General features: G+C 45.0%; 1 long non-coding RNA gene across 1 annotated transcript in view; it reads left to right on the forward strand.

The window, feature by feature from the left end:
• LOC109024278 (uncharacterized) overlaps positions 1–10,586 on the forward strand; it is a 60,491-nt gene extending 49,905 nt beyond the window's left edge. Inside the window, exon 4 of the long non-coding RNA XR_010132295.1 lies at positions 10,004–10,586. This is a non-coding gene — a long non-coding RNA (uncharacterized lncRNA). The remainder of the gene's footprint in view (positions 1–10,003) is intronic.
• Positions 10,587–15,574: the final 4,988 nt, after the last annotated feature.

Consider the following 15,574-nt stretch of genomic DNA (forward strand, 5'->3'; position numbering starts at 1 on the left):
CTCACTTCGGCTTAGATCCCGACGCCACTGCTTCCTCACTGTGTGACAACTGATGGATACTTCACCTCTCTGAGCACCTGAGTCATCTTCTGAAGACAGGAGGATGCTGCTAGCTTTTATACAGATGTCAGGGCTCATTCCAAAGCTCTAGAATGCTCCCTTCCCTGCACACCCTCCGTGCATGACTAGTTTCTACTGCAGATCTCGAGGTGGGCAAAAGGCAAAGAATAAAGAAAAGGAAATCTTTAAAACAACCAGTCCTCAAATCATTCCATTAGGTAGGATTCAGGAAGCACAGGCTGGAAGACAGAAAAGTTAAGAAACAAAGCCAGCATTTCTGAAGGGCTGTCTACTACCAGGCCCCATTGTAAACCCTTGACACCAATCAACACCTGATTCTCCCCACCATTCTGCCATTAGATGCAATTCCTGCCCCCACCTTACAGAGAAGGAAACAGAGGCTGGGAGAAGTTAAGTCACTCGCACAAAGGCACACAGGTAGAAAGTGGCAGAGCACAGCCTGATCCCAGGCAATCTGACTCCAGGCATGTGCCCCAGCCATGAGCTGCGCTGCGTCTGGGCTTCTCCCTGTTCTGCTTCATGCTCCGAGCTCTGTGTGCGTTCTCTATTCACCTGTCGGCCTGGAAAAGTGGCGGCAGGCAACGTGGATTGCTCAGGAGGACCTCAGTGGGATGAAATTCCGGTCCTGTGGTCAGCATCAAGTCTCCCAAATCACTTTTCATGCTGCCATGTGTCCAGCGTGGATGTCCACACCGGGGCTGGGTGGACAAAGGCGTGAGAGACTCCCACTGCCCCAGCCGTCGTGTTTGTGCCTCGCTGCTGCAAGAGGGAGTGAGGAGCTGTGCTCATCATCTCTCTCTCTCTCTCTTTCTCTTCTTCTTCCTCTTCCTCTTCCTCTTCTTCTATATTTCTGTATTGAAACATCCCAATGTGCCATTCTCAGTGCTGAGCCCTTAGGGCTTAACATGCCACACACAACTTTGCCGTCTTTGTCCTCACTATCCAGGTTGAGGGGCAGGTATAGGAACAGCCACTCACAGCAGTACGGCAAGTAGGGGCTAGGAGACCTGGAATACTGTGGGAACAGAAAAGGGGCTCCCAACCAGCCTGCTGAAGAGTTGGGAGAAGGCTTCCTGGAGAAAGTGAGCGTGAAGCTGAAGACTGAGGCACAGGTGGGAGTTTTCCAGGCAGAGGGCAAGAAAGGGCATCTCAGGCAGAGGGAACAGCTTAGGCAAAGGCCTACAAGCAAGAAGAGTTGAGTGGGATGGTGGGGGAGTTGCTCTTGACTCCCCTCTTTCTCTTGCCCTGACACCTCCTCTTCACTGCTTCTGACTCTATCGCCTGGGCCCCCGGTCGCTGTCACTTCTCTCCTAGATGGCTGGCCTCTTCCTCTGCCCTTACCCAGCCTACTATTTGCTCCTCAGCAGCCAGAGAGATTCTTTTAAATGCAACTCAGGCCAGGTGCTATGGTTTATACCTGTAATCACAGCACTTTGGGAGGCCGAGGCAGGTGGATCACCTGAGGTCGGGAGTTCAAGACCAGACTGGCCAACATGGTGAAATCCTGTCTCCACTAAAAATACAAAAATTAGCCAGGCATGGTGGTGGGCACCTGTAATCCCAGCTACTTGGGAGGCTGAGGCAGGAGAATCGCTTGAACCTGGGAGGCGGAGGTTGCAGTGAGTGGAGATCATGCCATTGCACTCCAGCCTGGGTGAAAAGAGTGAAACCTTGTCTCAAAAAAAAAAAAAAAGAAAAAAAAGAAAAGCAACTCAGATTGTACTTCACCCCTGCTTAAAACACTCCAGAGGTTTTCATCTGACTTGGAAGAAGGTCCACATGCCTCACTTGGAGGGTCTACTCTCTGCTGACCTCCTGTCCTCCCCGCTTCCTGCAGCTGCCCTGGCCTCCCTGCTGCTCCTCAAACACACCAAGCACATTCCTGCCTCGGGGACTTTGTGCTTGCTGTGCCTTCTCTGAGGAACACACTTTTCCCCATATTCCTTCCATCACTGCATCTGGCTTTGGGCTTAAACGTCACTTCCTAAAACAGGTCTCTTCTGCACACCCTGTGTTCTGTCCCTCTCCATCCCTCACCCACCTCTGTCAGTCTCCACAGCATTTATCTCTCCCTGATGCAATATATTTATTGGTTTATCTGATTATTGCCTGTTTCCGCTGGTGGAATGTAAACTCTAGGGAGGTAGGCCTTTTGTCTTGCCTGGCACATTGTAGGTGCTCAGTACACATTCGTTGAGTTAGTGACTAAGAGAACAACAGATAGTTCAGTGTGGCTGGAGCATAGAGTGAAAGATGGGAAATGGAGAAGAAGCCACACAGGACCCCAAGAGCCAGGTCAACATAGCACTTTATCTGAAGCACGTTTGGAGGCTGGAAAGGGTTGGCAATGGCTCTCCATGTGGACAGAGAACTCAGAGATCTGGAGGGAACTTATTCAATCATTTAATCTGGCTCATGAGCATTTCTTGATGCTCTGGTGCTGGTGATTCAGATTCAAATCCAACAAGATTCCTATGCTCAACAAACTCACAGTCCAATAAAGGATATCTGTTGGCATAAAACACCATGGAGTGGGTGCAAAAGCAAAGCAATGCAAGATACAGAGGCAGCAGTGATGTACTCTGTCTGGGGACCCCTGAGTAGGCAAACTCTGAGGTGGGTTTTGAAGGATGAATAGGAGTTTGCCAAACAAAGTTTGGTCTCCTAATGCACCTCAAAGAGCCAATGTCAAGGAAATGGAGACATTGAAGACTTCATGTGTTATGGCTGGAATGTAAAATGGTACAGTGTTATGGAAAAAAAATTTTGATGGGTTCCTCAAAATGTTAAACATAGAATTACCATATGACCCAGCAATTTCACTTCTATATATATACCCAAAATAATTGAAAATAAGGACTCAAACAGATACTTGTACACCAATGTTTATAGCATCACTATCATCATCATCATCACCATTAATTTAGAGACAGTGTTTCACTCTATCACCCAGGCTGGGGTGTAGTAATGTGATCACAGTTCCCTGTAAGCCAGCTTATTTACTTATTTATTTATTTATTTATTTTAGGGACAGGGTCTCATTATGTTGCCCAGGCTGGTCCCAAACTCCTGGCCCCTAGTGATCCTCCCACTTCAGCCTCCCAAAGTGCTAGGACTGCAAGTGTGATCACCATGCCCAGCCTATACCAGCATTATTCACAATCAGCAAAAGTTAAAAACAATCTGAGTGTTCATCAACAAAAAAATAGATAAACAACATGTGGCAGATGCACATGCAACAAATAATTATTTAGTTATATAAAGGAATGAAGTTTGGATCATGCTACAGAATGGGCAAACCTTGAAAACATTATGCTAAGCGAAATAAACCAGACACAAAAGGACAAATACTGTATGATTCCACTTCTATGAGGTACCTAGAACAGGAAAATTCATAGAGAGAAAAAGCAGGGTAAAGTTTACCAACAGCTAGGCGGAGGGGGAAGTGGGGAGTTATTGCTTAAATGGCACGGAGTTTCTGCTTGGGGTGATGCAAACATTCTGGTATAGATAGTGGTAATGGATGCAACAGCATTATGAAGCCACCGAACTACCCATTCCCAAAGGGCAAAACTTCACCTTCTCTCCTATTTTGCCTCAGCTGGCAGCACAACTTCCACACCCTGAGCTGATAGTTGTTATCCGTCTACTTGATGCCCATCACTCTGCTAGTTCGTCTCTATGTATTATTATCTCATTTAATCCTCACAGCAAATCAACAAGGTAGGTGCTATTTTTGCCTTCATCTGCCAGAGGAAGAAACTGAACTCAGAGAGGTGGCCACTCGCCTGAGGTCATACAGCTCATAAATGGAATAGACCCCAAGTTCCTCTGACTGCAAAGACCATGCTTTGCACTACTACCTCACAGAGGCAAGCTGAAACCCAAAAGCAGCAAATGCATACATGCTATTATCCACTGAGAGTCACCCTGGGCCAGGCAGAATGCTAAGAACAGGGATACATGATCTTTAGTAACTTCTCAGCAGCCCAGTTAGGCAGGCACTGTAAGTTCTACTTTGCAGATGAAGAAACAGACACTGAGAGGTGAAATGACTTCCTAAGTAGCGCAGCAGGACAGGGACAGAGTCAGGACTCACATCAAGATCTGTATAGCTCCAAAGTCTGTGCCCCTTTCTGCTTTGTCACATCCACCCATGATGCTCCTCTGCCCTTCCTAGCCTTCTGGGACCAAGACCTGAAAAAGAATTTGACCAGCACATGGTAAGGAGGGACACCTGTTTACTGAGCACCTACTATGTTCTGGGTCTGGACTACAGGCTTCACATTTATGACCACGTGTCTGGAACATGTGCCTGACCTCTGCTGCCAGTCGAACAAGAGAGGTCAGTGGCAGGATTGGATGCCTGGTCTAGACTTCACTGGGTAATAATGTGAACTGTTTTTAGCTCCCTGCACAAAAGAGAAAAACCTTACATCTCACATCACTAAAATCTAATCACAGCCTCCACTCATCAAGTCTCTGCTAGGTGCCAGGCACATCTCCTAAACTATCTCATTTAACCCTCACAACAACTCTAGGAGGTAAATATCATTAGCTCCACTTTGCAGATGAGGAAACCGAGCTGAGGGCTCAGTCACCTGTCTGAGGTTACACAGAATGTGGTACAGCTAGGTTATAAACTCCAGTCTGTCTGCCTCAAAAGCCAGGGCTCTTTTCACTCATCAAGCTACGTCTCAAAAGCCACCATCTCCTAATTCCTCAGCAGCAGCCTGGGCATCAGCAAGAGGACAGACCTGCCCGGAGATCCTGGGTATTTGATCTGAAATGAGACCCTTCATCTAAGACCTGCTCCTTATCATCCCATGAGCCCCATAATATACATCATTCCTAATAATAGCTCTTTATGCCAGGTGAGTTTCTTTTTGCCAAAGGAGGAGATTAAACTGCTTTTTTCTCAGTCGTAAATCTTATAGTTTCTCCTAAATCCTATTGAGCTGACAAATTGTGGCCTTTTCTGTATTCATTCCACAAGACACCTGGAGTATGTATTATAGGCCAGCTTCACTGCTAAACACTCAGCTGCATGGCCAAGATGACCCAGTTCCTGCCCTCTGGGGATCACAAGCTGGCAGGGATGATAGGAAGTAAACAGTACTTTCAGTAATTTCAGCACCACCTGGACGGGGCTGAGATAGAAGTGTGGATATACAGGAGAAGTACCCAAGCCAGTCTGTTCAATATGGGAAGTCATCCTGGAGCTAGAGACCAAGGCTGGGTTTTGAAGGATGAGTAGGAGAGCTCCATGGTGATCAGAAAGAGTTCTGTGCAGCTGAAAGAAATCATCCAGGCTTTTTAAAGCAAAAGTTGATTTAACACAAGGGATAAAGAACTCTAAAAGGTGCTAGCGGAGGGAAGGTGCTGGAGGAGTCAACAGGGCCTCTGTAAATGACTCCCAGAATACTACCTGACCAACCAGCCATGCAATCAGAAAGCCAGGCAAATGGGAGACCACTCCTGCAAATAGTGAGTTCAAGAACTTACTGTCACACTTGGGTCCAGGGATCTGGAAGCTGGGACTGGGGAGCCACCATGACGTCATCACAACTGCCTCTCAACACCCATGGAGGTGGCCACCAGACTCTGAGATGCTGCTGCAAAAACCCCCATGCCACCATGATGGCTCCTGCTGGAGGAAAGAGCCACAGCAGCAGAGAGACGGCCTCTGTTTCAATTCCAGAGTCAAAATCTCACACAGCCTAGATAATTGACAGAATATAATTGACATCGAGAACTTTAGCTGCAAGGGAGGCTGGGGAAAATAGTTTTCAACTCCTATCTCTGCAATACGGGAAAGTGTGCCAAGGAGAAGATGGGGAGTGGATGGGAATGGGGGCTGAGGCCCAAGCACGTGTATCCCCCACAACTGAGAAGGAAAGGAGTGAGTGCCCTAGGCAAGGTGGACACATATCTTGAATTTTCTCTTCTGCCTCCACACAGAGGCCCTTTTTCAGGTCAACACTCCACAGGTGATATAAGGACCACCCACAAAGACCCCTTCCCTGTGGCCCTGTCAGAGTGGGGGACCAGTGAATCCAGATTCTCACTTCTGTGATGAGGAAATGGAGGTGCAGAGGGAAGACTATTGTCTTAAGGCCACACAACTCCATGGACAAGTGGGGCCTAGAACCTTGTTCTCCCCTTTGTGTTGTGCCTGCTCTGCCATCCTCTTCTTCACGTTCCGGGGCTGGGGCCTGGCTGGAGCTGGGGGTGATGGCCGGTGTAGGTGAAGAATTGCAGTCTGGAGAGGGGAAAAAACTCAGCCTCTGGTGTCAATTATGCCTGAGTTCTCCTCTGGGCTCCACTCCTGCTAACTGTGTGACTCTGGGCAAGTTACTCAACCTCTCTGAGCTCCAGTTGCCTCCTCGGTGAAACGGACATGGAGAAAAGCACAGAGTTGTCATGAGAATGGCAGATACTAAATATAATGAAGATTACAGTAGGTATTCTTGAAATGGGAGCTGATGGGACTGGTTCCACAATACTATTGTTAATTATAAACTGCTATTACTATTAATAGTAGCCGATCCTCCCCAAATTGAAGATGAAAACGTTTTAAAGGTTTTCTATGTGGTTTAACCTCACTGCTTTTTCTTCTCCTACCTCAGTAGCAGCATAAAAAGACCTGCACTGTAACTGCTTCCATTATTCTAGCCTACCTGCATTTGCCAATTTCTAACTAAACATCTAGGATTCCTCCCCTCATCTCACCCAGAGACCCACAAGTACCCACAGACCAATATACACAGATTCACACCAAACAAACACTCATACATACACCTGGTTTTGAATGGACACACATAAGCATGGTCAAATACACAGACCCTCACTAGTACTCAGATTCACACACAAACTTATAGAAGCACTACCTCACCCAAATACACATAGACACACACACAGAGAAATGACAGCAGCACTCATGCAAACACATCCTTCAACACGCACACTCCACACCCTCCCAGTTTTGTGACACACTCAGGAATATTAAAAGTTGCAGAGAATGGAAGTAGCTCGGAGCCTTGCTCCTGAATTCTCTTTAAACGACTGGTCAGTGACAACTCAGGACTCCTTGGAGGCCTCGCTGAAGGGCCTTTATCAGCCTAAAGCTGAGCCTTCAGCCTGGGCCCCATCTCAGATAAGATCATTAATTTTCCACTGCAGCTTCTCTCTCTCTCTCTCTCTCTCTCTCTCTGAGTCATCTTTACAAGCCCCTGAAACAATGGTATTTAAAGAGGGAGCTTTCTCAACACCTGAAATCCCTACAGAAAAGTTCAGCTTCCTTGGTAAAGCATTTACCTGCTGGGGGAGGGTGCATGGAGTGACATGGTTTTCACATTTGAGAAAGGTAAGTGGGAGGGAATATCAGACAACTGCACAGTGCGGATGATCATTTAAATAAAATCCCCATGGGGCTCGCTGGCAGCATTAAAATTGCTCCGTGCCTCTGTGGTGGTGTCATAGAACAGCCTCTCTCCTTTATTCTGCTTTACCATAGAAAGAGGCAGTGTGGTGCAGTGGAAATACCCTAGGGCTGAATCCTAGGATTCAAGTATGATCCGTCATTTCTGGGCTGTGTATAACTAACTAGGCAATTCACTTACCTCTCTGAGTAATGATGTTTGTATCAATAGAATACAGTGATTAGGAGCAATGAAGGGCTCCAGAGCCAGACTGCCTGGCTCGGCCCTGGACTAGCTGTGTGATCTTTGGCAAGTTGCTTAATCTCTCTGGGCTTCAATTTTCTTATCAGTGAGGTGGAGTAATAACTTAACTTTCCTCATAGGGTTGTTGCAAGTATGAAATTAATATATGTAAATGCTTATCGCAGTGCCTACTATATACTCAATGATCAATAAATGATAGCAGGTGCAGCAGTAACTGTCATTTTGTGTTTCTCATATTCCAGACACCCTGCTTTGTCCTCCTCAAGACCTACAGGATCTCGTCTTCATGTCCCCTATTGTCTAATCTACTCCACTCATACTGGCTCCCTTTCTGGTCCTTGGATATGCCATCTTGTTCCCATCTCAGGGTGTTTGCTCTTGTTGTTGCTTCTAGTTGGAATGCTGCCCTCCCCTAATATTTTCATGTTTTATTATCTCAATTCATTCACATCTGTGCTCAGATGAAGCCTCCTCAAAAAGGCCTCCAATGATCACCTTATCTAAAAGAGAACCTTATCTATCATCATCTATCCTCTTGCTTGGAATTATGCTACCCATTTGTGTACTTGTTTATTCTTTTTCTCATCCACTAGAATGTAAGTTTCAGGAAGCCAGAAATCTTGTCTTTCTTGTACTTGACTCTATCTCTATAGCTCCTATAACAGATCCAGGCCATGGAAGCACTCAATAAATATTTATAGAATGCATGAATAAGTACAAATATTATCACATTAAATACGGGTCAAAATGAAACACTCACTCAGCTTCAGCCTGCTAATCCCAGACCGATCTCTTTTGGGCTACTATATACCACGTATATGACTCTACCATATACATCTGAGTATCTGAGTCAGAACTTCCACAGCCAGTTCTGACTCAGAGCTGCCTACATTCTTGGGTGACAGACATGGATGAAAGCAGCTGGAGAAGGCATCGATGACTGCTGCCTTTTCCTTGCCCAGGAAGAGTCTAGAGAAAGAACCCACCACTTTTGCAGAACACTTTAAAATAGGGCTTTATGGGGCTGTGGACTCCCAGTATCCCTTCTCCCCAACCCACCCCCATTGTAGAGATGATCATCCTGCATCACCTATCTGCCCAGTGTTTCCAGCTAGCAAGAAATGCCAAGTGGGGACATCTGGAAAAAGGAATATCAGCTTTGGATTCCAAGAGATGGCAAAATGAAGATGTCACTAATAGTCAGTGAAAAGCTGGCTCATTCTTCCTCTCTTTATTCACTTCCCCTGGGCTCCATTTTCTGCCTCAGCACCTGCGCCGCCTCATGCTCGGTAGCAGGAATTTGCTTTTCAGCACCACGGACAGCGATTGGCTGGCAGCCGGGGAGGCGAGGAAGCCAGAACGTGGGACATTCATGCAACCAAACAAATATTTACTGAGCACATCCTGGGGGCAGGCATACTGAAGAATACAGAGATTTATGTGGTCTTGACCTTTAAATCACTTAATCTCTTCGAGTCGTCAATATTCCTAAACTGATACAGCTGGGGCAAGGCCCCGAGCCTCCTGATACTTGGAAAGTGTGGAGAATCAAAGGGAAAATGTTTCCCTTCTCAACAGTTGTTGAATTTATGCTGTGTATTTGCATATGTTATCTAATACTCTCATTAGACTGTCACCCTAAAAACAAACAAAAAAGCAAAAAACAGGTACTGCAATGTTGTATTCACCATTATACCGCAAGTACCCAGCACGGTGCCTGGCCCATAGTAGACACTCAATAGGTTTTTAATAAATGTGTGGATGAATGAATCCCCACAAAATCCTATTTTACCCATTTTTATTTTACCCCTATTTCATAGATGAGAAAACTGGGTCTCTGAGAACTCCCTTCTCATGACAGCTATTAAGCGGCAGAGCTTAGGTTTGAATCCAGGACCTCCTAATTTCATGCTGTGCTGTCAAGCAGAGCCACTTAACTATGCGCTGGGCACTCTCGGAGCCTAGAAAAGGTGCCAGCTTGGGAGAGGCTGATTCTAACAATAGCACTGACTCACTATTCAACCTTGAGGGAATCATGTTTTTCTTTCTGGCCTCAACTTTTCCATATGTAAAATGGAAAAGGAGATGGTGTGGCTAATGGCTCCCCTCTCCACCCCACAAATGGCTTATAAGGGGCTCCCCGGAAGGCTTGGATCGTGCATTTGTTGCAGCTGGACAAGGCGACCAGCAGGGGGCGCTATAAAATGAATTAAAACGTCCTTCCCTTGCCTCCGCAGGGCGTCAAATGAGAAGCGTATTGATATCCCAGCAGACCTCAGTATCCTTTTCATCTTCCCGCTATAACCAGAATATGTGCGCAAGCAGTGCAGGAGCTCTTCTTTTTAGAGTGCAGTAAGTGAACTTCGACCCCTCTCGAGAAGTGAGTAAAGAGGCAGCCCTAGGACACAGAGACAGTGCAGTGAGGCTGCCATGACTTATCGCCCAGGAACCCACTGATTGAGTAACTTTGGACAAAGCCTCGAGCAAAGATAACTGTTTAAGTGGCTGCGGCAGCGGAAAAATCAGTTTGGCTGATTGATGTCCTGGGTTTCTTGTTAGTGGGTGGCTTCCAGCCATGGCTCTGCCTCAGCTCCCAGAATTACTCCAATAAGTGATTTGCTCATCCCTAACTCTTCTGAGGGGGTGGGGAGAGGGAGCTGAATCAGCCTTCTCACAACCCTGATTGGGATTTAATAGAGGACTAGTGGGCATTGGTGCACTGGGGGCAATGTGGAGAGAGGAGCAGATTTGTCAGGCTTGGCAAAAATATCTGGCTCCTGCCTGTGGGTGTGGAGGGGAAAATAAAGTCAGAAAAGAAGCAATTGCAGAGTGGATGTCTTTCAATTATTTGAAAAGAATGCAAATCAAATGTGTCACGAAGGCTGTTTCTGTAATCAAATCCTAGTCATTGAAATCTAGATTGACCAAAGTGGGTCTCCAGATTGAAGAGCAGTAACGGGGGAGCTTGGGAGATTTTTGTCAGGGAGCCTTATTCAGTGTAGGAGTCACCCGGGATCATCAGAAGGGAGCAGGCTCTGCAATTAACCAGACCTTGATTCAATCGTGGCTCTACTATTGACTGTCTGCAAGGCCTGGATCTAGTTGCTTAATCTTTCTGAAACTCAGCTTCCTCATTTGTAAGATGGGAGAATACTAATAATATATCTACTCTTTCAGCTCTCTATTCTTGCATATTAAACCACATTAACACTTCGTGAGATAACAAAGCAATCATTCGATTATGCTCACAGAGTCTTAGATCAGAAATTTAGACAGGATATAACAGGTATGGCTGTGTCTGCTGCATGATGTCTGGGGTCTCAGATTGGAAAACTCAAATGGGTGGGGGTTGGAATAACCTGAGACTTTTTCATGGTCCCAGGCAATGTTGCCTCAAAGGCTGGGTTCAGCTACAATGCCTTACTTGGCCTCTCCAGCAGGATTCTAAAAGCTAGTGTTCCAGTGAACAGGCAGAAGTTGCATGACCTTTTATGACCTAGCTTTGCAAGTCACATAGTGTCACTTCCTTCACACTCTGTTGGTCAAAACCATCACAAGCCCACTCAGATTAAGAGGAGGGGGCGTAGACCCCATCTCTAAGTGGAAGGAGTGTCAATTTACAGCCAAGTTTGAAAACTACCACACCTACCATGCATGGGTATTATTATAATTAAATGCCAATAGCTACTCCTGTTCCCTCAGAGGATCAAACAGTTCTCGGTGAGAGCTTTTCATCATTCTTAGATAAAATCTATAAATTCTTACCATGGCCTACAAGGCCTGGCATGATCTGGGCCTGATTTCTTCTCTAGCTTCTTTCTGCCCATCTCATCTCTCAAATGCTTTGCCATTTGCCTTCCTTCAGCAACTAAAATCCATCATCTCCTTCCCAACTGCCAAGTCCCTTTGCTCTGCTGCTACCTCTGCCTGGAACACTCCTTGCTCATTTCATAGCCTGGCAAAAATTATGTCTACCTAGGCCACTGCTTCAGGGAAATCCTTTCCAATTCTCCAGACCTACGTCAGGACCCCCTTTATATGCTGTTAGAGAACCCAATACTTTTACATCATAGCACTAATCACAATCACTATGTAATTATTTAACTAACAGCCCTCCCTTGCCCCATGCTCAACCTGACCACCATCATGTCGACTAACAGACAGGGACCCCTGTCTGTCTTGTGTTTTCAGCACTTAGCACAGAGTAGGTGCTCATTAAATATTTGCTGAATAAAGAGTGAACGGATGATTAGGCCACCAAGGCTTTATGTTTGGGCTGGAATCACATTTACTAATAGTAATTAGCTCACATTAATCAGATACCTGGTTGGCTTTGATGTCATCATAGGGCTTACTGGTATTCCAGGGAGAAGTTTTCGGTATTGAAATGAGACCTCCTGGGGTATCCTTTTGAGGGTTGTTCTTCTGGAGAGGCCACAATAGCTCCCATCTCAGCTGTTACACTCAGTACTCCCTGCGACAGCAGAGAATGTAGAAGATGTCTGTCTGAACCCTGTAAGGTGCAGTAAGAATTTTGGTGTACTAATTCATCTGAGCCCAGCTTCTTTTCATCCAAGTGGTGCCAACAACACCAAAAGCATTAAATAAATAATTAAACCATAGAATTGTACACGCTTAACACACTCTGTGTGCTAGGCACTGTGCCAGGCAGTAAAAATACTGTGAGAATGAGGGCAGACACATTCCCTGTTCTCCTGGGCCTTAGAGTCAAATGGGGAGAAAGATTCAAAGCACATAACTGGAGAACAGTAAAAGTTACATAATACAGGCATCCCAAGGACCTGTGAGAGGACAGGGATGGCAACAATCCTACCTATGATAGGCAGGGGGGTAGTTAAGGAAGGCTTTATTGAGAAGGTGATATCCAAACAAAGATCTTAAGAATGTATAGGCAGTATTAGAGAAGGTGACAAAAAGGAGATCCAAGAATGGGAATAGCGAAAAGCATTGAAGGAGAAAAATAGCATGGCTTTGTCAATGAAGTGCAGAAAGTGAGTGAGAAAGAGAGGCACAAGATGAGGCTACAGAGCAGGCAGAAGCCCTAGAATTAAGGACAAACTCTTGGCCATGTTAGGGAGCCTGTATTTTATCCTGAGAGCTATGGGAAGGCACTGAAGGGTTTTGAGCATGGAGGTGATAGGCTTCAATGTGGAGAACAGGTTATACGGGAAGACACTAGAAGCTGGAAACCAGTTGAAAGGCTGATCATTGTCCACACAGGAGGTAATGGTGGCCTGTACTTGAGAGGCATGGTGGAATAGGAAGAAATTGACAAGTTCCAGGGATGCCTGAGAAGAATAATAATGATTCATTTTAAAATGAGGAATAGAGGAGAGAGAAGAGTCAAGGAGACCTCCAGAGTTCTGTCTTGAGCACCTGGATGGAAGAGGAGTCAGTCTCAAGAATAAAAACAGGTTTTGGCAGGGGAAGGTGATGCACTCACCTTTTCATGTATTGGGCTGGAGGTGCCTATGAACACCCATGTGGAAATGTTATGCTGGACCTGGAATATCCTGGTCCTGGAATTCCCTAAGGATCTGGCTTTATTTAGGGAGCAGCCAGAGTTATGAGGAGAGGGTTTCATTTTGGCCAAGAGCCTTCTTAAAACTCAAAACCTGACTGAATCTTCTGAGTTCTCAAATCCAATCAGCTTCCACCAGGATCAGCTCAGGATGCAGACAATCTCCTGGCATGTGTCTGCCCTGTGGTATAAGAGAACAAAGTATAAAGAATCAGACACTAAGGGCTCTCATTAGAACTGGGAACTGAGTTCTCTCACAGTAGATGCATTTAGGCACGAGCTTCAGAGAGCTGTTGTACAGGAGACTCAAGTACGGGATAAGGAATCAGAGCAGGCGACCTTTAAATATCCTTAGAGCCTTGACCTCTACTTATTGTAATTCTGTATCTGCCACTTAAAACAAAAAAAAAACTAAAAAACTAAGTAGCTCATTACCTCACTTGCCTCATCTGCAGAAGAGGGTGTAGAGTATGATTTCAAAGGACTCTTCTAGTGTGGTAACTACAACTGTTTTGTCAACAGCCTCATGTTGATAGATCCCAAGGGCCCTTCTCAGTTCTTATCTTGACTGATCCCCTACAAGTATTTTACGCTGTTAATTACTCTCTATTTCTTGACTCACTCTCTTTCTGGGGCTTTCATGACAAAGAACTCGCCTGTGTCTCTAAGCACTCCTCTCATTCTCTTCCACAGGCTCCTCTTCCTACCTATCTTTTAAAACAGGCTTCTGTTTTCTTCTCTCTCGACACATTCTTATTCCACAATCTCATTCGCCACCATGGCTGCCATGCTCACAAGAGGCGTACATATTACACAGAACTCTTTTACTAGACCTGATCTCACCTAGTTTAGGAAATAAAAAAAGTATTGGCACAAGTGATTGAGAAGTCTGGAGACCAAGCACAGATTGACCATGGGCTCAAACAATATCCCTTAGACTGGCTAGGGATTCTCAGCATCCTCAGCTCTGGGTGCTCACCTGCTGATGTATGTCTCTCTCGCTCTCTCTCTCTCTCTGCCACTTACCTTCAGGAGACAGCTGAAGAAAGGGATCTAATAAAGTAATCTATGTATTCCTGGGCTTATCCCTGAAATAAGCATATATGCATCCAATCCTAAACATATACCAAAGACTTTGAGAACTGAACTAGAGAAGAGACCACCACCAAGATCCCAGGCTGGCCAATGGACAGTAAATATGCAGAATACATCTGACTAGCACCAGAAATCCTTTGAAAACTAAACTGATAATGAAACTACAGCCCACAGAAAGTGGATCAAAACTTGTAGCCCAAAACTAAGTGGGTCAACTTCCTGGCTAAAAATAATAATAACAATCAGCATTCTATATAGGATTTAAACAAATATGAGACCCAGAGTCTCATACCATGATATTCCAATGGCCAGGATACAATAAAAAAGTACTCCACATATAAAGAATCAAGAAAAAGTTTAACAATTTCAGGTAAAAAACACAACAGATGCCAATGGCAAGAGGGTCTAGATATTGAAATGATTAAACAAAGACTTTAAGGTAAGTATTATAATCCAAGAAGGCAAACACTGTTGAAATGAATGAAAAGCTGAGAAGCCTCAGTAGAAAAATAGAAGCTATAAAGAAGAACCAAATTAAATTTGAGAATTGGGAAACACAATAACCAAAATTTTAAAACGTGGCTACTTGATAAACTCAATAGCACAGTGGAAATAACAGAGTGAAAAATAACTGTTTTCAGTGAACTTGAAAACAGATTGATGGAAATTATCCAATCAAAAAAAATTGAAAAAATGAACAGAGCCTCAGTAACCTACGGGGCAATACAGAAAGGTCTACTTTCATGTTATTGGTGTCCGAGAAGGACAGAGAAAAGCATGTGGTACAGAAAAAGAAGTATTAAAAATATAACGGCTGTAAAATTCCCATAGTTTGTGTAACACACAAACTTGATTCAAGAAAACAAGCAAATCCTAACAGAATAAATTGAGAAATCCGTGCTCAAGCATATTATAATAAAAATTGCTGAATGTTTAAGACAAATAAAAAAATCTTGACTGGACACAGTGGCTCATGCCTGTAATCCCAGCACTTTGGGAGGCTGAGGTAGGAGAATCACTTGAGGCCAGGAGTTTGAGCCCAGACTGGGTAATATAGGGAGACTCTACTTCTACAGAAAAGTTAAAAATTCGCTGAGTGTGGTGATGCATGCCTGTAGCCCTAGCTACTTGGGAGGCTTAGATGGGAAGATCATTTGAGCCCGGGAGGTCA

This window comes from Gorilla gorilla, chromosome 21 (genome assembly GCF_029281585.2).
Source record: "Gorilla gorilla gorilla isolate KB3781 chromosome 21, NHGRI_mGorGor1-v2.1_pri, whole genome shotgun sequence".
Classification (NCBI taxonomy): domain Eukaryota; kingdom Metazoa; phylum Chordata; class Mammalia; order Primates; family Hominidae; genus Gorilla; species Gorilla gorilla.